Source organism: Herpailurus yagouaroundi, unplaced genomic scaffold, assembly GCF_014898765.1.
Source record: "Herpailurus yagouaroundi ecotype Mexico unplaced genomic scaffold, PumYag 140, whole genome shotgun sequence".
In the NCBI taxonomy this organism is placed as follows: domain Eukaryota; kingdom Metazoa; phylum Chordata; class Mammalia; order Carnivora; family Felidae; genus Herpailurus; species Herpailurus yagouaroundi.
This window is the reverse complement of record NW_024412395.1, coordinates 11,801,800-11,827,600: the sequence shown is the minus strand read 5'-3', so window position 1 is coordinate 11,827,600 and position 25,801 is coordinate 11,801,800.

Sequence of the window (25,801 nt, the reverse complement as noted above, 5' to 3'; positions counted from 1 at the left end):
CGGCTGCTCATTTCCTCAGTGGATTAGCAGGGCCACGATGAAACAGAAGCTTGTGGCTTCTCCATTCTTTACACAACCTGGTGTTAGAGGTTGACCTTTCACCCCTGGAGATTCGGGGGATTAAGGCCGCTTTTAAGTCCCGCTCTGGTTACTAATCCACCACTTTCACTGGATGTTATGTAAGCACTTCCTGACTTACCCTTTAAATCCTGTAAACATAATAAAACAGAGTTTAACCTTTACCTTTGGATTTCCCCACTATCTTTTGCACTGTCGAATCAACTGGACGGATCCAGGAACAGAAAGCTAATAAGTGATAGCCTGATCTTTTTTTTTTTTTTTTGCCCTGGGACATGTAACAAAACATTACAATCTTTAATATATTCAGGCCAAATAGTTGTGGGGGAAGCACCAAAAGCTGCAGACCGGGCAAATAATGTTTCTCTCCCTTTTAACTGCATACATTTTCCCACAAAACAATGAAGCAGATGGTATTGGGTGTTTCCTCCCCTCCCCCTTTTCAACAAATTAGAACCAATAAGGTCCAAAAGATAGCTGGAAAAATAGGCTTTTGAGGAGGTTTGCACTAATACAGACCTTCAGTGCTCCTGTCTCAAGCCCACGGCCTCCTGAGAGTGTCCCAGGGGGCCCGCTCATGCAGACTGTGCACTTTTAAGTATGAATATTATTAGCTAGCCCGATTTCTAGACCCAAAGAGCAAATCCAAACTTGTTTTGGACAAACATAAAACGCATCCATCCCTCTTGTTTTCTGTTCGCCCTTCGACTGGTCAGACGCTTTTCCCGAGTGCTCTTTCTCGGGGACTGAGCTACAGAATGGCCAGAAAGACTGTCTAAGAGCTCCCGTTGGGTAGCGGATTATCACCAGGCTCCTGGTTAGTGAGGCTACATCGTGAGGACGTACTAGGGCGTTACATCATCAGTGATTACATTAGTGAGGGTGCAAGCCTTTGATACGTCGTTATTGTCCCCGGGGAAGTCACTTCCACCACAGAGCTCCTGAGCTGGTCACCTTTATAATGGTCCCTATAGGTAAAAGATTCCAGAGAAGATTCTGAGCGAGATTAATTCTTGGTTTTGTCGTTGTTGTTGTTGCTATTGTACTTGGCCCTGTTTTTGCCTCTAAGAGAATCTAGCAGATTTATCTGGGGAGCAGCTGGTGGTGAAAGGGAGGCGTTGCACGTGCTAGCCTGCCAGCCAGGCAATGGGATGGCTTGAGACCAGCCAGCCTGTGTCCCTGTGGATGTCACCAATCGCATTTGACCCCCAATTTCCCCATCTTCAAGTGGCGACAATGTCCCTGACTCCTCTGGATAGCTGAAGGAAAACTTGTGTGCAGTGCTTTGAGACTGAGCGAATACGTGGTTGAATGTTCACAGCACAACTGTGATTGGTTGCGTGGGTGACAGACTATAATGAAAGGATACCCTTTGTCATTAAAAACTTTAATCATGGAATTAAATTTGGAAATGACAGCTCTTTCAGCTCTCTAATGTGCTATACAAATTTATCTTCTCTTTGACCCCCGTGGTCCCAGGATACATCCGAAGGGTCTGAAATTATCAGTATGTCCCCAGCCTTACACTACTCCCCAGCCGGGTCCTGTGCTTGGTAGTGATGCATTTGATTTTTTTTTTTTTATAAATGAGGTTTTTTGGGGGGTCATTATGTTTATATATCTATTTTTTGAGAAAGAGATAGAGAGTAAGCAGGGGAGGGGCGGGGGGGGGGGGGCAGAGAGAGAGAATCCCTAGCAGGCTCCGTGCCGTCAGTGATCCAATGAACCGTGAGATCATGACCTGAGCCAAAATCAAGAGTCAGATGCTTAACCGAGACTCCCAGGCACCCCTATAAAAGAGTTTTGTTTTGTTTTTTTTTATTGTGATGCATCTGATTAATTTACTCCACACCATAGCCCCCATTGTGGGTAATAGTGTCCTCACCCCGGGGAAACTTAAATTCAGAGAGGTTAGTGCGGAACTGTGGCCCACACCGAGATCCGCCTGGGCCCTGCTTCAGGACGCGGATGAGCCAGTGTGGACACGGCACCTCTTTCTCACTGCAACTCTGTGAATCCTCACGGCCTCGCAGGCAAGCCGCAGAGTTGCTTTCATTTGAGAGTTGAGATAATGAGGAGCCATAAACATAAGCTTTGATTTATTCTAGTGCGTGGATATTTCGAAACATTCCCTGGAGAAAATGTGAAGGGCCCCCGGGTGGGGTGGGACGCAGGAATCAAAGGGTTGTTGGCCTGAGCAAGTGAGGAATCTCCGGATTTTGTTAGGGGGGGATTTCCCTGGGATTTCCATCGCGTCTCCCCTCTTCTCGGCCCCTCGAGACACCCTGCAGCAAGGCAGCTCGGCCTTCTCTGCCGACGAGGACAGTCCTTGCCGGTGTCCTCCGGGGCGGAGGTCCTGCGAGCTGAAGGCTGAGAACTCACTTGCTGCTGTTCCCCCACGCCCCGCACAGCAGACCTTCCCGCTGCCACGGAATTAATGGGCACCTCGACACTTAAGAGATGCTTCCGGACAAGGAACACATGTAATTTGGGCCTTGTGGTAAATGCTTGCTCGGTGAGTCTCTGCAGAGGTGTAATGCCCTGTTGGGGACGGACGTGTCCTTTCCTGCAGGTAGATGTGTCACCGCTCTGCTCTCGCAGGAGGATAGACGCTAGGATGTGCTCACGGGTCCACGCACATGCCGCACCCTACAGCTGAGGGAGGAAGGGCCCCCCCCCTACCCCTCAAGGCCCAGCAGCACCTTCCTTGGTATTCGTGACCTGTCCTTGAGGTGGGGAGGAGAGCCATAGAGAAGGCAACATGGCTGCCAGAAGGGAGATGCTCCAAAGCAGGGTGAATCCACATCTAGCTCGGCTCTGGGACGTCAGGCCTCATGGCTGTCGTGTCCCCCAGATGTGCACACACCTGTGCACACTCCCGCACACCCTCAGCTCCTTTGCCTCCTCTCCTCTGACAAAGTTCACCAAGTCCTGGGTCCTGCCAGATGGAAAGGGGAGAGTCCGGGGGGGGGGGGTCTCTTCGCCTGTGCAGTGGGAAGATCGAGGCCACCTAGTGCTCAGGAATTTTGTGAAGGTCACAGGTGACGATGGGGGCGAGAGAATTTTTAAGCCACAATCCACATAGAAAACTCTAATAGAATGTCTAATAGAATGTAGGTTCCACGAAGACAAGGATGTGGTTTTGTGTGCCACAATATTTTCAAGCCCAGCAGAGTACCTGGCCCTGAGTAGGTATAGAGCTAATATCTGATAAAATCAACGAATCAAAAACTGTGGGATGGGCGCCTGGGTGGCTCCCTCCGTTAGGCATCCGACTCTTGATCTCAGCTCAGGTCTTGATCTCAGGGTTATGAGTTCAAGCCCCACGTTGGGCTCCACACCTGGAGCCTACTTAAATAGTAATAGTAATAACATTAATAATAATTATGGGATACCAATAATAGGGTAATATAACTCATCACAAAACCATGGAATCCCATCCCCGTTTTGGGTATCTTTGCAAGGGGACACTGTATACATCAGCTTACCGGGTAACAAGGACTTTTTTGGTTTTTTTTGCAAACCAACACTCTTGTAAAGGGAATTAGTAGCATCTCAGTATTCGACAAGATACAAGAACGTTCTTATAGTTGTAGTGGCAGCGGTCACAATGATTACAGTAAAATATCCTTAACTCAGAGCCAGTCGCTCTGCACTAAGGGATCCGCAAAGCGCCTGAGGGCCCAGAGGGAACAGAAAGTCTTGAGAGGCCAACACAGATGTCCTAGGGCTCATGTTTGAGCTCAGCCGTCCTCATTTTGCATCCACTCACTCTTACTTTGCACCTGGCCGTAACACACACGTGTGACTTATCTTCGCACACGGGAAGTGAGAGTTCACAGTTAGAGAGGAGGCAGAAAAGGTACTGAAAATGAAAAGTCACACACACTAAAAATATCTAACATGGGGGTCAATCGCCATAGAGATAAACTCCCTGACAAATTCTTACAGTCCTTACGTAGCCATTTTTTAATCTTTAAACAACTTGAAATTCTTCTTCCTTTTTGCATTTCATTTAACCATACACCAACGAGTAATTGACGTTTTGAGGGCTTACGGTGTGCCAGACGCAAGGGTTAGAAAAGTGAAGAAGTGGTAAAATATTCTTCTCTTATGGAGCTTAGGTACCTGAGCAAGATGTTCCACTGCAACCAGTGTCTGTCCTCCAGTGGGTCCAGTCCGGCTCCTTCTCCCCACAGCTGAACATCAGCAGTGTGCTTGGACACGGGAGCCGGCTCCTATGAAGACATATGTCTTCTGACACACGAGCCGTCCTCTGCAACTCAAGAAGCTGTTGCTGTGGGAGGGAGGAAAGAAGTGAGAAGATGAAGGGAATAACAGAGGCATGCTTGTTCATTTAGCCTAAAAGCAGGAAACTGCCGTGCTTCTGATTCACGGTCTTCTCTGTTTCCTGAACCCACATAGTTGATTTCATATCATTCAAATGCACACATGAGGTGCCTCTACCTCTTCACGGTGTATTGTTATTTGTGAAAAGCTGCAAGGCAGTGTGGACACAAAGCCTCTGGGGTCAGAGAGACCTGGTTCATTTCTCGTGTCTGCCTTCTCTGGTGGATAAGTTACCTTCTATTTCTTTAGGACTTTAGTTACTCAACCCCAGTGTCGATGAAATGATATGCACTTTGTAGGGATCTTGTGCAGGTTTGAAATATGTAAAGCCCTTTGCCTTATTTCACATAGATGCATAGTGAACAGGATATATTTGTGTTATTGTAGCAACTTGAAATTCTTAATGCTAGTTCAGAGCTACCTAGAAAAGCTTAAAGAGTGCCTTGAATCTGCTTTCATAAGAAAAGAGTGCATATTTCTAATCAAAGGGACTTGTAATGGCATGTATGTAGAAGGACAGCTAGTCCACTGAGGTGACAAAGAACATGGACCTTGCAGTCAGACAAAGCCATGTCCAAATGTAGGTCCTTGGTTCCCAGCTGTGAGTCACTGGACATGTGACCAAACATGGCAAAGCCTCAATTCCATCCCCTGTTAAAAAAAAAAAATGAGGTTGGGGCGCCTGGGTGGCTCAGTCGGTTAAGCCTCCGACTTCGGCTCAGGTCATGATCTCGCGGTCCATGAGTTCAAGCCCCGCATCAGGCTCTGTGCTGACGGCTCAGAGCCTGGAGCCTGTTTCGGATTCTGTGTCTCCCTCTCTCTCTGACCCTCCCCCGTTCATGCTCTGTCTCAAAAATAAATAAACGTTAAAAAAAAATTTAAAAAAAAATGAGGTTGATTATGAACTTAGATAAAAAGATATGTTAATAAGATGCTTGGCACATAACAGGAATTTAGTTTAATCACTGTTATTTTTAGCTGGAAAATTCCATTGTATTGAATGCCCCAAATCTCAGCACCTCTGCAGCATATTCATAATCAGAATGATAGCAATAATTAATAATCATATCAGCTATCATCTAGGAGATGATCGTAAAAGAATCTTAACCAAAAAATCAACGCTCAGTGTTCTGAGAACTTTTTTTCCTAAAAATGTTATAAGATGAATATTGCTAGCAACAGATGCATTTGCTAAATTGCATGCCATAAATAACCATAAGCACTTAGAATTATAGTTACATGGCTTCTTTGTAACTCACACTTATAAATCAGTAGGGGTTGCTAAGGCCAAACCATTCCCAGGTAAAATGGCAATGGACAAAAGAACCAGAGTAGGTGTATTTTATGGAGAAAGACCCTTTTCAAATTGAAGTGTGAAAAGAATCAATACAACCAGGTGCCTAAGTGTCCCCAGAATCCAGGTAGACCAATTACTGAAATAACAAAAATGAATTCAGGAGAGAGAAAAAAAAAAAAAAAAAAAAGAGCCTTCCTACCAAGGTAATTCTCAAAAGGCAATGCAGCACCTTGTAAACCTTCTGTTTCCATAGCTCCCCAACAAACAAGGGCTTTTGACTCATGGAAAAACCGCGTGATCTATAGCTAAAACACCCTGTGTGAAGGTGACTTTTCTAGAAGGAAAAGTAACTGGGGTATTGCGTTTCTAGACAATTCTTTCTGTTCTGGACACATTTGATGTTTTGTGGGTAAGAAATGGCCCTCTTTCCGCATCCATCTTGCCTTCTAGATATCAAGGAAGTTGGATTAGTGTTTAAAAAGTTGTGTGGTTTTTGTTGTTGTTGTTGTTGTTGTTGTTGTTTTGTTTTGTTAATGAGGTGAAGACTCCTTGATTCAGTGTATAAAAGAGATAAACAGAAGATACCGTAGCTGATGCTGAACTCCATTGTCTCACTGCCCTTCCCCTCACGTGAAGGGCCTGTGGAAACATAGAGGAACCCTAGAACTCAAGAGAAACCATCAGAAATTACTCCCTCTTCTCATCCAGCTCTACTAATCTACAGCAATTTTTATTCTTACACTAAAAAAAAAATCCAACCCAGTCAGAAATTTCCCATGTTTGAGGACCTGTTTGGAGGAGTAGGACTGCTGGAGAATTTTTTGAAGTTTATAATAAGGGAAAGCCAGCCCCCAACGTGCTAGAAATTGTGACATGAATGACATTTCTGATGACACAGAGCACATCATAATCAAATGGCTCTTGGGAAACACGGAGTGATGAGGGCTGGTCCGTAGTAGGGGCTACAGTCCATGTTCATCTTCAGTGCTCACCCTTCAGACTCATATAATGTCCAGGGGGAAGAGACCTCAACGTGTTAGACCTGGAATATTCAGTGAATAATAGAAGAGTCAGTTGGGGGAGAACCTTGAGAAGGTGGCAAGTCCTTCCCACTGTATGCAGGCAGATAGGTGCCATTATCTCAAGACTTCCAGGGAAGATCTTCTGTGACCCTCCCTCATTCACTTATATCACCTCCACGACCGAGAAGCCCCTTTTCCTCAGTGAACGTAAACCTTTCGTGCAGGAATCGGTGCCCATCTTTTGTCTAAGAGACAATCAAGAATTGCTGATGACTATTCTCAACACCTTTGAGCTTTCTCAAGTCCCATATCTTCGGTTTATTTTTTCCATGGTGTGGAAATTGCAAGTGACTTCAAGCTACAGACGTTGTGAATTAATTTCCTATGCCTGCCCCTCGGGTCCTGGGAGGAAATGGGTGCACCTGCCCCAAATCAAATGAATAATTCATATTGCATCTGGGTCTAAAAGGTGATAGGCAGCATAGAAATGCAGAAACAGCTGGAAACAAGATTAGGGATGTCCTTCCCCCTCCCCCCCAAAAAACCCAGGAAGGCAGGAAGACAAACTTGTTTAGGTGATTGCACTGGTGTTTATTCTTCTGAGCTTTGTTAGCTCAGGGGTTCTGGCATGCATATTCTTTTGAAAGCTCTGGCTGGGGAGCACAGAGGACAGGAAGTCAAAAGAGGACGAAGCCCAGGACTGTGTTCTTCATGTTAAGCGGTAATCGCCCAGCTCTGGGGCCTGTCAAGTGTGCCTCTGGGTACTCAGACATCAGTGGACAAGCGTGTCTTCCTCCGGCTGGGAAGATGGTGTTGTTAATGAAGGGCAGGGATTTTAGTGCAGCCATATATGGGAGAGGACCCCATAGTTGTGTCACTATGGGAGATTGTTTTTTGCAAAGGTGTCCTAGGTATACTCCATCCCACGTGCTTTTCTTTCATGTGACACTGACACTGATCTTTGAGAAGTGGTGTCTGTGTTCTCTTCCTTGAAGGTGGATGGACATTTGTAATTGTTCCCGTGAAACAACGTGGTGCTTTGTGGCCTCTGAGGAAGGTCTTAAAGGCAGAGCTTCCACGTGGCTTCTTTCTTTCTCTGGACGGTTGCTCGTAGGATCCAGCCACCATACTGTGAGGAAGTCCGGGCCACGTGGAAAGGCCACGCAAAAGTGTGCCAACCCACAACCACGGCAGACAGCCCAAATCAACCTGCAGCCACGTGAGGGAGCTGGTCTGCAGACGAATCCAGTTCCCAAACGTCAAGTCCTCCAGCTGAGGCCATAGGCATTGTAGAGCAGAGACAAACCCTCTCTGCTCTGCTTGGTATGAATTCCTGGTCCACAGAGATTGTGAGAGACAGTGATTATTGTTGTTTTAAGGCACTAAGACTTGGGATAATCTGTCTCACAGCAACAGGTAGCTAGTTCAGCCACCTTGGGCAAATCATTAGCCTCTTCTTTCGCTGCAATTTCCATATTCTCTACACAGTCTGCTCTCCACAGTTTTCAGGTAAAACAAATGAGGTAACAGATGTAAAGGCCCTCCTGTCTAGTCTGCGACTTGTAAAGGGCCTTCTGTCTGGTATGTGGAACTAATGTGACGTGGGGGGCTGAGACAAGCCAGAAAATAGCCCGTGGGCTCACCCACTTTGGGCATCTGTGCATATCACCTGGGGCCAGTTACGTTTATGGCTGCACCATGCACACAGCACCTGCTCTCATCCTGGATACCCCTGTTTCCCCCCCAATTTGTCCTGCTCAGGTCTCCACCCAGGAGTGAGATGGTGAGCTCCTTGTGGGCTGAGCCTCATCAGTCCAAGCACGTAGAAGGCACGCAGAAAATACCAGTAACCCTGTTCGTTTTTAAACTCAAGGCTGTTGACAATCAATAGAGATAGTGTGTGTTGGGACAGCAGGGGAGGGGGGGCGGTTAGAGAAGGAAGAGGTGGAGTTCTCTTCCTTCTTCCTGTGTTGGTGATTGATTCTCCCTTGTCTTTCCAGACTCATCTGTAGGCTCCATCTCTTAGAAAACTTTGAGACCTTCTTTGAAACCCCTGACCTCCTTCTCAGTTCCTGGATGCTTCTAGGACAACCATGTTTCCTTCCACGCTTACCACCAGACTTTCTCCATTACCCCCTGCTCCTCATTAGACCATAGTCCTGGGGAGGCCAGATCAAGTGTTTTATAGCCACATCGCCAATGAATGACCTGCCCAGTTCTTGGCACAGAGCAGGTACTGAAAAAATAGGGGCAGATGAAAAACACATGAATGGATGAACAAATGAGTTAAGGCCACCATATTGGGTTCATTTGCCACTTGCTGGCACAGTGACCTCGGGTAAGCCTATTTATTATTTGGGGGGCTACTGTTCTCATTTTCATACATGCAAAGTGTTTATACCCAAGGGCCAAATGGGGTTGTGTGTTTGAAAGCACTTGCACACTGCAAAAGTGCTGCTCAAAGAAGAGAATCATCATTTGTTTGCTATGTTATAGAGGAGAAGAAAGGTTGGCAAGAAAGGGGTGGGGAGACAGAGGTGGGGAGGCAAAGGAGCAAAGAGCAGTGATGGTTCACTGACAAAAGAAGTAATGATAATCCCCATACAGCAGCTTGCACTTAACACGAATTATGTACCAGGCACTCTCTGAACCTTTTGTCTTCTCAATAACCCATGGAGCTAGGTACTGTTCTTTGTGCCACCACTTTGCAGCTAAGGAAATCGAGGCACATAGTGGTTGAACTTTCCAAGGCTGCAGAACAGGTAGGGTGCTGAGCTGGCATTTGAGCCCAGGCTTTTGACCTTATAGTCTCAACATTGAGCTGTCTCCTCAAATTCACCTACACAGGAAGGAGGAACCCCCACCCCACCCATCAGGAGATCCAGATGCCTCCAGACCCTGTAGACTGGGCTAGCACATACCAGCACGGAGACGTTTTGAGAGAGCTTTGGGACAAGCTGGAAAGGTCTTATCTAAGACATCTTCCTCCCTGGGTAGCCACAGGGCTGGGATTGCCACCATTAGATCTTTGACTTCTCTGGACTGCCCTTCAGAGGACCCGCTAAGTGTCCATGTTGCTAGCATGATAGCTCACAGCGGTTTAGCAAGAATTAGTTCTCAAACTTTCCAGATTCCTCTCCTTTTGCCACTCGCACCTCAAAAGAAACTGGCTTCGTTCCCTCGTCATCTCTCATACAGACCCTCTCTTGTCCTTACATTTCTATCAACCCACTCACTCTGTCAGGGACGCATTTCTCCACAACGTTTGCTACTAAAATCTTACCCTCTCTTAGACGTAGCTTGAGAAGTAACTTCTCTAAGAAGTTTTCTCACATTTCACTGGAGGAACCTCATTCTTTCATATAAGGTTGTTAGAAGAACTACATTTTTTTTTTAATTTTTTTTTTTCAACGTTTATTTATTTTTGGGACAGAGAGAGACAGAGCATGAACGGGGGAGGGGCAGAGAGAGACGGAGACAGAATCGGAAACAGGCTCCAGGCTCTGAGCCATCCGCCCAGAGCCCGACGCGGGGCTCGAACTCACGGACCGCGAGATCGTGACCTGGTGAAGTCGGACGCTTAACCGACTGCGCCACCCAGGCGCCCCTAAAACTACATTTTTTTAGCAAAGAACAAATTGCCCACTGAAGTGAAAGACTTGTCTTCTCGGGAGACATCCTTCTTCCATATGGCTCTTCCCTCTTCAAATCCAAACATACTTTCTAAGAACAAGTAATTTTATAGACTGACTCCCAGAGCATGTATCAAATTTTGACAACCTTTTCAAAATTAAGAGCTGGCTCCCATATATCTACCAGGTTACCTCACCCTCTCTTCTTTTTTTAAAAATATTTTTAAAGATTTACTTATTTTTGAGAGGAGGAGGAGGAGAAGAGAGAGAGAGAGAGAGAGAGAGAGAGAAAGGACAAGTGGGGGAGGGGCGGAGAGAGAGGGGGTCAGAGGATCCAAAGCAAGCTCTGTACTGACAGCAGTGAGCCCGTCGTGGGGCTCGAACTCACAAACCCGTGAGATCATGACCTGAGCTGACGTCGGATGCTCAACCAACTGAGCCACCCAGGCGCCCCATCACCTTCTCTTCTTTTAACCCAATATTAACCTATGATGGTGTCGGAAGTTACTTCGGCCCTTCATCTAGACAACTGCTCTCTTATAAAGACTTGTCTCTGTCAATTTTTCAAAACACATCTGAATAGTGATGTAATCGTTATTAAATGTAGTGTCTCAATGGTGAAATGTTAAAAATGAGGTAGAGATTGGACCACTGTGGAAACTGGTAGATGACATATTTGGTCTGAAATACAGCTGAACTAACAAGAGGTTATGAAAAGAGGACACTTTGGCAACAAAGAGAAAATTTCTGCTCTCTGTCCCTGGACTTGGAGGGCATTTTTATTTTTATTAAAAAAAAATTTGTTTTAACCTTTATTTATTTTTGAGACAGAGAGAGACAGAGCATGAATGGGGGAGGGTCAGAAAGAGGGAGACACAGAATCTGAAACAGGCTCCAGGCTCTGAGCTGTCAGCACAGAGCCCGACGCGGGGCTCGAACTCATGGACCAGGAGATCATGACCTGAGCCGAAGTTGGCCAGGTGAAGTATCACCATCAACTGTTGTTCATCAGCACAATGGAGGAGGGAAGAAAATCCAGAAATAATTCTCTTGTGCTCTGAACTTCACATCACGATCTGGGGGCCTCAACCAACCAGTCAACAGACATTTACTTAGTGCCCGAGGCGTGTTCGGCAGCAGGCTGAACGCGGAAAGCCGATTTGGCATCCCGGTCTGCTCAGGTCACAGTTCTGGGCGCCTGGGTGCCATCCAGGCCACGGGGAGGAAGACCCGGGAGAGTGTGGAGCAGTGGAGAAAATGAGGCTGGGATTACCAGTCAGCCACCTGTAATCCATAAACAGGAAAATCCTCTCCTGCAGAACTGAGAGTCGACCGCACAGGCACAGATTACGCCACGCTGGGCAAGACCTGCCCTGCGCTATGGGGAGCGTGGGTCACCAGCACGGCTCCAACCCTCGAGCCTGCAGTCACCTCTTCTGCTCAAGGGCAGCCCACATCCCACCACACGGCTGTGAAGAGCTGGGCTGGAAGGGCCCGCCAGAGTTTCACGTTCATTCCCTGTCTGGGCCGGACAGAAAAGGGTGACGCCGAACAAGGAATTGTTCCCATGCTTTGCGTCACTGTCCACCTCGTACGGTTCCCCAGTGGAGGTGGAGAATGGCCGGCCCAGAGTCCCAGGAGCCTGCTTTGTGGCACTTCCCTGGCTCTGGAAGTTTCCCACCAAGCCGCCCGCCCCTGTATGCGCCTATGCTTGGAGAAACCGCCCTGGAGCTCAGGCTAATGCCCGGCGATGCCTAAACAGCGGCCCTTCACTCTCTGTCGAAATTGGTGGTTTCAGCTCTGACAGCATATTAGGATACCCTGGGGGGGGGGGTTAAAAATAGACCCATGTTTGGGGCGCCTGGGTGGCGCAGTCGGTTAAGCGTCCGACTTCAGCTCAGGTCACGATCTCGCGGTCCATGAGTTTGAGCCCCGTGTCGGGCTCTGGGCTGATGGCTCAGAGCCTGGAGCCTGTTTCCGATTCTGGGTCTCCCTCTCTCTCTGCCCCTCCCCCGTTCATGCTCTGTCTCTCTCTGTCCCAAAAATAAAATAAACGTTGAAAAAAAAAATTAAAAAAAAAAAAAATAGACCCATGCTGGCGTCCTCCAGAGATCAAATGAACCTGAACCCCCAAGGGGAGGCCTGGACCTTAGCAGTTCGGAAGCTCCCTCTAATATGCAGTGAGGGTCGAGAACTCATTATTAAGGGCACTCTTTAAGTTAATTAATCTCTTGCAGTCTGTCTTTCAAAGCGCCCCCCCCAAATCCCTATTCACATCCCCGTTGGAGGCCGACCCACGTGTCAGGAGCCCCGGGGTCACAGAACCCCGGCCGCCAGGTGGGGGGCACAGCCAGGCACACATTTTCCCACAGATCTGGGCGTCTCCGGGTGGCCTGGGGCCGCCTCCCCGGGCCAAGAGCTGACATCAGCGGGGTTCCTGGGCTGTCGCTGCTATCTGCCGCATCTACATTGTCACCAGCCCCACTGCAGTCCTGTGAAGAGTCGCCCCACCGAACACCGGAGAAAACTGAGGCCCACAGAGAAAAGGAGCTCAGGAATTGCTTTCTTCTGTTTCACCTCGGTGCCCTGAGCCTGGGTGTCCCGCGTGTTTCCTCGGCTGGAACATTTCCTCCACCTCTGGGTCTCCTCAGAGATCGGCTCACCCCATAGAGAGAGCCCCACGGCGACTGGCAGACCTCCTCACCGCCTGCTCGGTCCCCCACACCCAGACACACGTTTCCATGGGCATCATAGATCCTCCCCGCCCGCTGGCTGAGAAGTTACTGTTCCAGGCATCACCTGCAGTCTGTAGAATGGCGCAGACGCCTGAGGCCCAGGCTTCTTCTTTTAAAAAAAAAAAAAAATGATTTATTTTCGAGAGAAAGAAAGACAGAGAGAGAGAGAGAGCACATGAGCAGGGGAGGGGCAGAGAGAGAGAGGGAGACACAGAATCTGAAACAGGCTCCGGGCTCTGAGCTGTCAGCACAGAGCCCCACGCAGGGCTCAAACTCATGGACTGTGAGATCCTGACCTGAGCCGAAGTTGGTGGCTTAACTGACTGAGCCACCCAGGCGCCCCGAGGCCCAGCCTTCTTGTCCAGGGAGAACAAACACCTTACGGGAAGAGCCACTTCCCATAGCAGTTAAAACCCAAACTTGGGGTGACACTTAACCATGGCTGCTCAAAAGCCCAGTAGGTTTTCCAATGAACTCGCCATCATGCTCACACAGGCAGCAACCCCGTATGAGGGCTCTGAGAGTTCCCAGGGAGGCTGTGGAATGAAATCCTGCAGTCACCGGAATCATTCACTCATTTTACCGACAATTAAAATCAAATGTTCCGGGGGCGCCTGGGTGGCTCAGTCGGTTAGGCGTCCGACTCCGGCTCAGGTCATGATCTCACAGTTGGTGGGTTCGAGCCCCGCGTCAGGCTCTGTGCTTACAGCTCGGAGCCTGGAGCCTGCTTCAGATTCTGTGTCTGTCTCTCTCTCTCTGCCCCTCCTTACTTGTGATGTCTCTCTCTCTCCCTGTCTCTCAAAAATAAATAAACATTAAAAAACTTCTTTTTTTAAATAAAATCAAATGTTCCAGAGTTTGAAGCTACCACTTTCTGGCTCTGCGGCCCTGATACGTAACAATCGGAGCCTCGGTTTCCTCATCTGTAAAATGGGGATCATAATGGCCTTTCCCTCACTAAACTCCTGTGGGGTTTTAGGAGGTGCTAGGAGTGAGGCATTTTGCACAATGCCTGGCATGCCATAAGCGCATAATAAATGTCGCTTGTTATCTTCATCTCGTGCTTCTTGCCTGTAACCTTTCCCTTCCTTTCCTCCTGTCCCCCACCTTCGCCCCACCAATAACATAGCTGTTATTTAAAACCAAGTTCAAAAGTTTTGCCCCCTCTCAGGATTTGTCCTTGGACCAGGTGTGGGGTTTGTTGGGCCTCTGAACGCCTTCCTGCCCACATCTCCCTGCCTCGGCGTAGACCTCACAGCCCCCGCCTGGATCCTGCCACTGATCGTCTCTCCACAGACTCTCAGCCACCGTCTCTTCCACATTCCGGGCCGTGGCTAGGCCAGTCCTGCAATGCTCATCTTATTTGTGACTCTGCGGCCGAAAACCCTCTGGTGGTGCCTTGATGCCTTCAGGGTGAGGCCCAAGCCGCCAGCCTCCATGCTTGTCTCCACCGGTCCTTGCTGAGCTCACCGGCTTCTTCCATCTCCGCCGCGGCCGATGGGCTTCTCAGCTTTTAGGGACAGGTCTCCCTCCTCTTAGAATGGCACCACCCGGACCCCCTTCCAGCTCCCACCACCCCACAGTGAGCCGACGCAACACAGCAGCCTATTTATTTAGTGAGTCAGCTCCAAAGATCTCCTCTTGGAAGCCTCTCCTCACACAGCACAGGCATACAGACCACATCCTGCATTTGTTATCTTCCAATGGACTTTGATCACTGCCACTGCATCTGGACAATTAGTTGTTAGTCACTTCTTACAATCTGCCGCCATCTTGACAAGGGGAACATGCGAGTAAAAATTACAAGCAAGCGGGGGCGCCTGGGTGGCTCAGTCGGTTGAGTGTTCAACTTGAGCTCGGGTCATGACCTCACGGTGGGTGAGTTCGAGCCCCGCGTCAGGCTCTGCGCCGACAGCTCGGAGCCTGGAGCCTGTTGCGGATTCTGTGTCTCCCTCTCTCTCTGCCCCTCCCCGGCTCATGCTCTCTCTCTCTCTGTCTCAAAAATAAATAAAAAAAAAAAAATTACAAGCAAGTAGCAGCTCCCATTCATTGTTTTCCAGGGCTCGGCACCATTCAAGGCACTTCAGTACCTATTATTAACTCACTTAATCCTCACAACACCGTGAAGTTTCTGTCATTGTCCCATTTTACAGATGAGGAAACCTAGGCACAAAGGCACTAAGTAGTGGTTCTAAGATCAAGCAGTTAGTTTATGCTCAGAGCTTAACACAGTGCTGATGTATAAGAGGCGCTCGGTAAATTCTGTGAAACTGAAATATTTTGACTGTGGTTGAACTACCCCACATTCAGTTGGGTTAGGGACCAGTTCTCTTGTGCACGAGCTAAGGCTCTTCACCTGTGGGTCATTAGCTTGTATTCCAGGCTGAGGCCACACGGCGTGGGACTCAAGCGGGTACCCGGCTGGCACGCATCCCCCCCTCCAGGTTCTCAGTTAGTTGTTCTGTGAATTCATAGCACACAAATATTTTATGACTGCATTTATTCTTTATAACAATACGAATGAGCAACTGAATAAAAGCCGAATCCCTTGTGAAGCCAGAGGAAGAGTGATTAAATTATAATCATCCTGGATTAATTAATCTATAATATTTGCTCTTTATATGAAAGAAGAAAATCAGCCTTCAACATAAAGGTTATGTACTCCTGAGGTCTGTGTCTTAATAAAGGAAAGGCTTGGGGAAAAAACTTGACAAGCCCCCAAGATACGACATGTTGTAAATGTAGACAGAAGGTTATTACTGATATAAAATATATTCAATGTAATTATCAGCCACAACAAATAATCAGAGCAATGATAATGAATAATTAACATTTTTATACTCCTATAGTAATGTGTCTAATAGATAAGTGCGCAACATTGAATTAATTTATTGTGCTGCAGTGTTTTTAGTAATGAAAATTGCCTAATCAAAACATCCTTTCCACGGTATTGCCAGATATTGGCAGAAATCGCCGATAAGGTTTATTTCTTTGTTTTCCGATCTAATTGTAGTAGAGATGCTGTGAAATATTTAGAAAAAACCTAAGGAGAGAAATTGCAGGAAGAATAGACTCAAGGCAAGCTCTAGGCCTCAGTTCAGGAAGAAATCAATTTAAAGACCTCACTTTTGATCCTTGGAGTCAAGGATTCATCAGGGTGTGGGAAGCTGTTGTGCCTGCCCGAGAAAAAAGCCTGTCCACAGGAGAAGGAGGCTTGTGAGTCAGATTCGCACAGATCTTCCACGGGTGTCCCTTTATTCGAACCGCCCCTTCCTCGGGTCTTCCTTTCTATAAAGCAGGAAAGGGAAAGATGACCTTCACCAGCAGTTTCACCGCAGAGTTCAAAGTCACTTCCTCTCTGCCCCACGTTATTTTGCGCACATGTTGGACTGTAATGATCTGTTACTTACACCTGCCTTCCTCATCAAGCACGGCAAGGGCCATCTCCTGGTCATCTTTTTATCTTCTGGGCCTTCCCCCAATGCCTGGATGCTCAGTGAAATCACTGATGAATAAACGAATTGCAAGCCTATCTACTTCTACTGCCGGTGGGAGATATAAATGTTAATGGGTCTAACATGGTCATAATCTCACCCCTTTAGAATCCATTAGCTAAAGCAAGCCTGGTGGCCGAAGATACTGAGGAGCGGTAATATGTGAACAATGACTGATTCCACTTAAGGATTCCCATGAAGCAGAAGTCAAAAAATAAAAGAGCCCCCTCTTCGGAGTGTGGAGGGAAGCGTTACCAAGCAGGGCATGACATCAGTTAGGACTTAAGGGGAGAGGCCAAATGGTATCTTAGACCTCTTCTCCCTGTTGTCGTTATTGAAGTTTCTCTATAGCGGCCTCTTTTCAAACTCTAACGTGCATACAGGTCACCTGCAGATCTTGTTACAATGCAGTTGCCAACCCTGTAGATCCGAAGTGCAGCGTGAGATTCTGTACTGCTCAGAGGCTCCCAGGTGATGCCAGCACTGCATGCACAGGACCTAAAGAGAAACAAACAGCGTCTTAAGTGCGAAGCGCATATGCTAAATGCACATCCATGGTGTGACGGTGTCTCGTTTTCAAATGTAATGGAGTTGCATGGTGTGTGGTCTGTGACAACCAGAACACGCCTGCCGGTGTAGGTTACACACCGCCCTCGTATTAGTATCTCTGCATTATTTTTACACCAATGACCAGAATTCTGTCGAAAGAGCGAAGGAGATAAAAAGAAGGAAAAGAAATAACCAAATCTATCATGACAATAACTGCCATTAAGTCAACAACGCTGGGAGCCTAGTTCTGTGACAAGCCTTTTATCTGCCACTGAGGCAACTGGGGGGACTTGGGAATCTGACCAAAGCCACAGATCTCAGATACTGCAGAGCCAAGAATTAACCCCACGCCTGCATGAGGCCAAACTTCATAGTTTGGACAACTGCAGGAACTGTCCGGTCCTGTGACTTGGTCACACATGGTCTAGGGCATTATAAGACCAGAAAGTATACAACAGACACGCAGCCTATAAGGGCTTACCCTTGGATGAATGACATGAGGCATACTTGTGACAAGAGAAGTCAACGTGGCGCTGTGGACTCACCCCAAATGAGGGGAGGGCCCGACGTAAAACCGCCCAGGGAAGGAGGAATCATTGCCAATCAGGGTTGTCACTGATGGCTTCTTGAAGATGGTTAGGACCAAGTCCAGCTCTAGGGACTGAAGTGATAGTCAGATTGCAATAAGAATGGAGCAAGAGGAGGGCCTGAGCAGAGGCAGGCATGAACAGGACTTAAGGGAGCAGTGAATGGAGCGATCTGGCCAGACCAGAGAATTCTGTGTGCCCTAGGGATAAGGTTCCCAAATCTGGCCCTGCATGAGACTCACTCACAGAATGAAGTCAAAACACCAACTTCCAGCCTCCCTTTCCCCTAGACTGAGGGCATCAGTATCTCCCTGATAAGTCCATGCCAATGTGATCCCCAAGCAGCCGCCTGCATGGGTCGGGGATGGAGCTCCGGGAGAGCTCTGCCAGCACGGGAGTCTGTGGGGTGGGACACAGGTCATTCCTCTCAGTGTTCCCAGATGTTGTGAAGTGGCTGGCAGGAACTAGGGGCTCGGTGCAGCAATAGAAATAAGCCAAAGTGGCCCAGGAAGGAGAGAGAGAGAGAGAGAGAGAGGCTTTGCTTCGAGAATCTTCAAAGAAAGGTTAAACCCTTGGACTCTTTGCTAGTGGAAGGGGAAACTTGGACATATCTTTCCACAGAACAAACCCCATCTCAAGGGTGTGTAAGTTGTGAGTCTTTTGGCCAGGAACGAAAGTGGGCTACACCAAACCTGGCTGGACTCGAGACCTCCATCTTGTCATGCCTGGGACTGAGCCAGGGCCTTGAGGTGAACTAGGTGAAGCAGGCAGGGCTGGGCTTAATGAAGAACGCAAGCTTTGCTCTGCTTTTATGCCCAAGGCAGCCCTGATTCCCCCGTCAGCCTCCATGAGGACTCCTAATGCAATCTCTTTAATTCTTGTTTTCAGATTTCTTGAGGGGTCCGATGAAATTTGAAAAGAGGAACCACCATGTTTAGCCACTATTGATTTATTTTGGTTCCGGTTGGCAGATTTTTATATAAAAACAAAGAACAAAGTAATTCTCCAGGGCTGGCCTGAGCTGATTACATTAGAACCCGTTCTACCCTGTAGAGTTGGGGAGGGCCTGATTTCCATCTGAGCCGCAAGCCCGAGACCAAGAATGATGCAGACACACCAACAGGGGAAAATGAAAATTTAAAGCAAATGTCTGGATGTTGGGGAAGTAAAATGCTGCTAGTTACAGAAGGAGATAGGTAAGCAAATGACATTCACCGCTGAGTCAAAATCTCAAATCAATTGGTTGGCCTACACTGGTTGAATATAGTACTCACTCATCCTCTGGATTTTACCGGTATAGACACACAGCTTCAAAGATACAGTTAGGAGCTGGTTTATCAGTGGCTGCAATCTGAAAACCAATGGCTTAAATGATTGAAGCACAAATGAGGTATCTGGAGATGGCTCATGCAGGGATGTTAAAAAGGCTCCATGAAGCCATAAGGGCCCCAGGCTATGTCCTGTTTATTGCTCTGTCATGCTCTCCATCTGCCTGTTGCCTCATGGCGATAAGATGGCTGCTCTACCTTCACTGCTGCTTCCAAGATCCAGGCAGAAGTAGAGAAGACAAGAGGCAGAGGGACACGTGCCAGCTGAGTCTGCTCCCTTTTGCAGGACCTTGCCGCAGAAGTTCCACCCAAAACTTCAGCTAATATTTCCTTGACCCGAACTGTTCCCAGCACCACAACTGCCATAATCAAGATATCAACCATGTTCATCAACACAAAAGTTTCCCATAGGCCCATTCAAGTCAGTCTCCCCCAGGCAACCACCAATCTCCACACTTACTGAAGAGGTCAAATCATCACTCGATTTCGAGAAAAGCAAGTCAGACTTCAAAAATGGAGGATAACGACTGACTCCAGAAGCCATGGTAAAAGGCACATATGGTTCTGGGGATTATGGGGTCTTTGCTATTGGCAGAACATAGATGGTTGAAGCTACGGGGATCTGATGCGATAAGACAGAAGAATGGAGAAAGGAGCACCAGAAATGAGGAGCTGAGAGGCAGGAGAAGAAGACAAAAGGAAGAGGGAGTACTCATCAGACAGATGAGAGGGACGGATCCGACAAAGCTTCACTGAGGAGGTGCAACATGTAAGATTCTAAAAACTGGGATCACAGTTTCCAGGTGCAATGGAGAGAAAGGGCTTCCCAGCAGAGGGAAGCACAAGTGCAAGTGCGTGGAACGCTTGAGAGAGTGTGAACTGCAATTAGCTCTAGCAGGAGGGACCATAAAAAGGTCGTCAAGAGAGTGAGGACCACACATGCCGCTGTAAGCACTGTATGCTGGGGAGAGTCATTAAAGGATTTGAAGGATGGAGAATCATACGATCACATTTGCGTTTTAGAAAGCAGAGCCTGGCCGAAATCTGCAGGTAAGATTGAAAGAATAGCAAAATTAAGGAGTTGGAAACTGGGACAGTGAATGATCCAGGTGAGAAGTCAAGCCATTGACATGGAGACAGAGTGGGAAGGGAAAGGAAGTGACTCTAGTTAAGATGGTAAGAAGGCAAAATAGGCAGGTTATATAGATTAAGCAAGGTCACATAGCAAAGAAGAGGCAGAGTGGAAGTTTAAACCTGGCCACGTGACCTTGGACAACTTACATAATTTGGGGCCTTAATCTCCTCATTTGTAAAATAAAGCTAATAATAGTACCTGTTGTTGAGATAGTTCTTTGTGGGGCTCAAGTTTCTGCACATCTTGAGAGAAAGGCACTGACCAGCCTGTGTTTTGGACTATTTTTTCAAGGAGGTTTATATAGCCTTGGAAGACAGAGATCATGTCTCTGTACAGAGTGAAGGGTAGCATGTTTACTGCCCATTAAAAAAAGATTCAGGTCCCTTAAGCTGAGGGTTTATCTCAACCCACTGTGGGTACCGGTGTCATCTGGTCCTCTTTGTATCAGTCTGTGGGAATTGGCACAATAATGCTGGTACGCTGACTACTTCTATTACTGTGAATAACATTGTTCTTTGTCTCTAAGCCAGGAATCTTCTACTAGCATCCAACAAATGATGGCCGGCTAACCTGTCAGCTTGAAAATAGGTTAAGTCTCACTCAGACCCTTCATGGTTCCTACCACCTATGTGACAATGATTGGGAATTAATTGGGTTTATACTTACACAGCCCTTGACCAGTGGCTTATGGTAAGCACTCAGTAAGTGTCTCAAGCATAGAATCTTTCGAGTATGCTTCCGGAAGCCTGACTGCCTGGGTTCAAAGCTGGCTCTGTCACTTACTAGCCATAAGAATTTGGGACTGTTACTTCACCTCATCAGTTTTCTCATCTTTCAAATATATATAATAATCATCATGATAACTACCTCACGGAGTTGTTATGAAGTTTTAATGAGATAATGCACATACAATGCTTAGAACAGTATCCAGCCTATAGTGAGCTTTTTAATAAAGTGTAGCCATTATTACTAGGTTATTATTTTTGAAGGAGATAAACCATTTTCTATAGAAATAGAATCATTAAGTGACCAAATTTCAAGAAGTTGTTAACCAGCATTGACTGTAGATATAAGTTTAATTTCAACCTTAGGATGGTGGTGGTGATGATGATGATGATGATGATGGTGGTGGTGATGATGAGGGTGACAATGGTGATGATGATGGTGGTGGTGATGATGGCGATGATTATGGTGATGATGATGATGATGGTGACAATGGTGATGGTGATGGTGGTTGTGGTGATGATGAGGGTGATGGTGATGATGATGGTGATGATGATGGTGATGACAATAATGATGGTGACAATGGTGATGGTGATGATGATGGTGACAATGGTGATGATGATGGTGGTGGTGGTGATGATGGTGGTGGTGGTGATGATGAGGGTGATGGTGATGATGATGGTGATGAGGATGATGATGGTGACACTGGTGATGATGATGACGCTGGTGATGATGGTGATGACAATGATGATGGTGGTGGTGATGATGGTGGTGGTGATGATGAGGGTGATGGTGATGGTGATGACGATGATGATGGTGACAATGGTGATGATGATTGTGGTGGTGGTGGTGATGATGGTGATGACGATGATGATGGTGACAATGGTGATGGTGATGGTGGTGGTGGTGATGATGGTGGTGGTGATGATGAGGGTGATGGTGATGATGATGGTGATGATGATAATGATGGTGACAATGGTGATGATGACGATGATGGTGATGATCACTAACAAATATTGGGCATTTTTATGTGCTGAGCACCATGCTATTACCTTTATATGCTTTATCTCAATCTGCAAAGCAACCCTAGGAGATATTATTATTGTTATTGTTATTGTTATTTTACTAATAAGAAACTTGAGCCATTTGCCTAAGGAAATGGTGGAGTAGTGACTCAAACCAAGAGTATCTGATTCTGAATCCCATGAGGAGGTAAGGCATTATCTCAAACTACAACCAACCCCATGGCAGCAACGTGGTGGCTTGTCCTCTCATGAGTTGTATTCTAATTTCATCTAAAGAAACATATAATAGACCCCTGGGTAGTAACACCTGGACCACTTACTTTACCTTTAACATCACCGACTTCTTTGAGTCCTCGGCAGCTACTTCCAGGAATGGCGATTGCTTAGGAACTTATATTCTTTCTCCATTCCCCAGGAGGGGGCCGCAGGAGGTGACTAGGCAGAAGCTCACTGTGTCAGCTAGTGTATTTTCAGCTGCATACAACTGACGATTCTCAATCAGCTGGCATAAACAATGACGAACATGTATTCTCCCATAAGATTAGTTGCGTCAGCAGCTCAGTAGTCACTTCATGGACCTAAGTTTTTCCATCTCTCTATCATCTTGACAATTTCGCTCCGTTCTTTGACTTCTTATTATAAGGAGAAAAAGCCTCCAGGAGATACCATCTCCCAATGACACATTGGCCTTAATTGTCTCTCTTGTTCATGCTCAAACCAATCGGTGGCAAAGGATGTTATGCTATGAAGACTGTTTTAAACCAATCGGTATTCATACCCGTAGGGAGGAGTCTATCTCCCCGGAACCACATGGACACATAGATAAACATGGAAACTGGAATAAAATGGAGTACCTTTGGAAGGAATGGATGTTGGATAAGCAGCCAATAATGTTTTCTATAACTAACTGAAAAAAAAATGTGCTGGTTCATTAGGTTTCTGCAGCCCATTTGGAGTGCTTATCTCTCTGCCTAACATTTGATTGGCATAACTAGCACTTTTCCAGATAAAGTAAGCATATAAACAAGGTATAGACAAAAATGTACATTCTGTGCTATCTGCCAAGCGACTATCCAGAGTTCTGTCTAGGGGATCCCCTTCAATTAGTGAACCCTTCTAGACATGTCCTAATCATTTTGACTCCTAGTGAGAATGGATTAGACTCAAGCTAGGAACGCTGCTACCTACATACTCCTGGTGAAACGGAGGCTCAGATACATACTATGTAACTTGCACAAGGATAAAAGGTGGTAACCTGAGATTCAAACCTACATACTGGATTGTGTGTCCCAACCTATTTCACTACTTGCGGGGGAGGTGGAGAGGGGAATGGGAAAAGAGGTGTAAAGGACTTAACATTTTGTTTCCCATCAATGGCTTAATGAGATCATGTTTGTAAAAGCCCCTAGAGCACAGGAGGCACAGAAAAGGAAAGCAAAGCTCAGAAGGTTCATGAGAGGCTCAAAGACGCACAGTAGGCAGAGCTCGGACGAAAGCTCTACTGTCCTGGGACTCATAAGAGAAGGTAATGAGTCTTTGTTCCTAAGCAAGACCGCACTGGAAACAACCTTTTCTTTTGTTGGAATTATCTGCTTGTGTATCTAAAAGTGAAAGTTAAAAAAAAAAACAAAAAAAACACTCAGTCTCTAAATCACATTCTTGTTTTTTAAAGAAAAGCATTTAGGGGCGCCTGAGTGGCTCAGCCGGTTGAGCATCCAACTTTGGCTCAGGTCATGATCTCACAGTCCCTGAGTTTGAGCCCCCGCGTTGGGCTCTGTGCTGACAGCTCAGAGCCTGGAGCCTGCTTCCGATTCTGTGTCTCCCTCTCTCTCTGCCCCTCCCCTGCTCATGCTCTGTCTCTTTCTCTGTCTCAAAAATAAAACATTAAAAAATAATAATAATAAACAAAAGCATTTAGAAGTCTTCCTGCAGCAATTAAATAGTCCCAGCTACCCAAGTTTATCTTCTGTTAACTTTATTAAGTAGAGGCCCAGGTTAGCAAAGTCTTTGCCTGTTTATTTCAAGCCACTTCCTCAGCATTGGGGTTAGGTGATTTGAAAAAGTGGTTTGGCGTCTCTCTCCTTCGGACTTTCCCCATTTTTCTGCGCAAGTGCCCACCCAGAAGTACCCCTAAGCTGAGAAAAGGTGAAAAGCGAATATTGAACAAAATGTTAAAACCACTAAGGATTTACAATTTGTTCCAAATATAAACAAGGATTCCTAGATAAAAGATTTAGGTTTTGCAAAACCAAGGATAGCGGCACAGCCCACAACAAATTAAAAAGCATGGCTCTCTTCTTGATCAAGATGCACAGTAGTTTTACCTCAGATCTCAGTTATGCGTATCCCATTAAATGCCTGCAATGTTACATTACTTTTGGGCGTACCACATGGTGACTCAACACCTCCATACCTTATTCTATGCTCACCACAAGTGTGGCTACTGTCCGTCATTATGCAACGCTATCATAATACCATTGACTATATTCCCTACGCTGTGCATTTTATTCCTGTGACTCATTCATTCCATAACTGGAAGCCTGTATCTCCTACTTTCCTTCACCCATTTTGCCCATTCCCCAGCCCCTCCCCTCTGGGAACCATCAGTTTGTTCTCTGTATTTATAGATCTGATTCTACTTTTTGTTTGTTTGGTATTCAGTTGTTTTGTTGTCTGTATTTGATTTTCATCTTTAAGGAAAATCTCAAGTTATATGGATGGGCTATTGAAGATTTCTGCGTCAATAGCATTCATTATCATGAAAAGGACAATTGTTCTCTTTATATTTGGGAAGCACTATTCATATGTATTTATCCAATAGGAAGAGTCCATCGATTACTGATATAAATATTATACATTGTGTGCCCGATGGCAATCCAGGAGCAGATTTCGAACAACTGGGATATCAGATACTGACTTTGGTACCCACAGCGGAAACAGATGCACCAAGATTCGCAAATTCTCTCTCTAATCCAAAGTGAATGACACTTGAATTTCCTGAATGGCTTAAGTTGAATGTCAAAGATAAGCCCTCCTCAGGAAGTAGAGTGAACACTAGGAAATAACTCAAGTCAAAGAGAAGAATCAGTAACGTATAGATTAGGAATGGAGCAAGAAAGAAGGGGTGGGCTGGACAAAGGGAGAGCCATTCTCTAAGCCACTCCAGGGAGTGAGACATAGCTATGGAGAGACTCCTTTGCCATCTCTCTATCCACCATCCTTTGTCTGTATTTTGGGTGAGTTCAGAGCTCGGAGGCGTGGGTTGACTACCGAAGCTACCCCAGGTAGTTGGGCTGAGCCAAGTTTCTAGAATTCCAGCCAGTTCTCAACTCTCAACTCATCTTCTCTTACCAAAAATCTAATAACTCCCTCTGCTCAGGAAGTACACACCAACTGGATGGGTCTTGAAAAAGACACATCAAGGAGCAGAGAATTTCCAAGCGGAAAAAACATCAGAGATCATGCAGCCCCTTCATTTAGCCACGGGGGGTGGGATGGAGGGCTATAAAGGATTCATGAGTTGTCCATGATCACCTCTTTTCCAGATTTCTCCCTGGAGAAGTGATATAGGAAGAAAGAAAGAAAGAAAGAAAGAGAAAGAAAGAAAGAAAGAAAGAAAGAAAGAAAGAAAGAAAAGAAAGAAGAAACAGGAAAGAAAGAAAGAAAGAAAGAAAGAAAGAAAGAAAGAAAAGGAAGAAAGAAAGAAAGAAAGAAAGAGAAAAGAAAGAAAGAAGAAAGAAAGAGAAAAGAAAGAAAGAAAGAAAGAAAGAAAGAAAGAAAGAAAAGAAAGAAGAAACAGGAAAGAAAGAAAGAAAGAAAGAAAGAAAGAAAGAAAGAAAAGGAAGA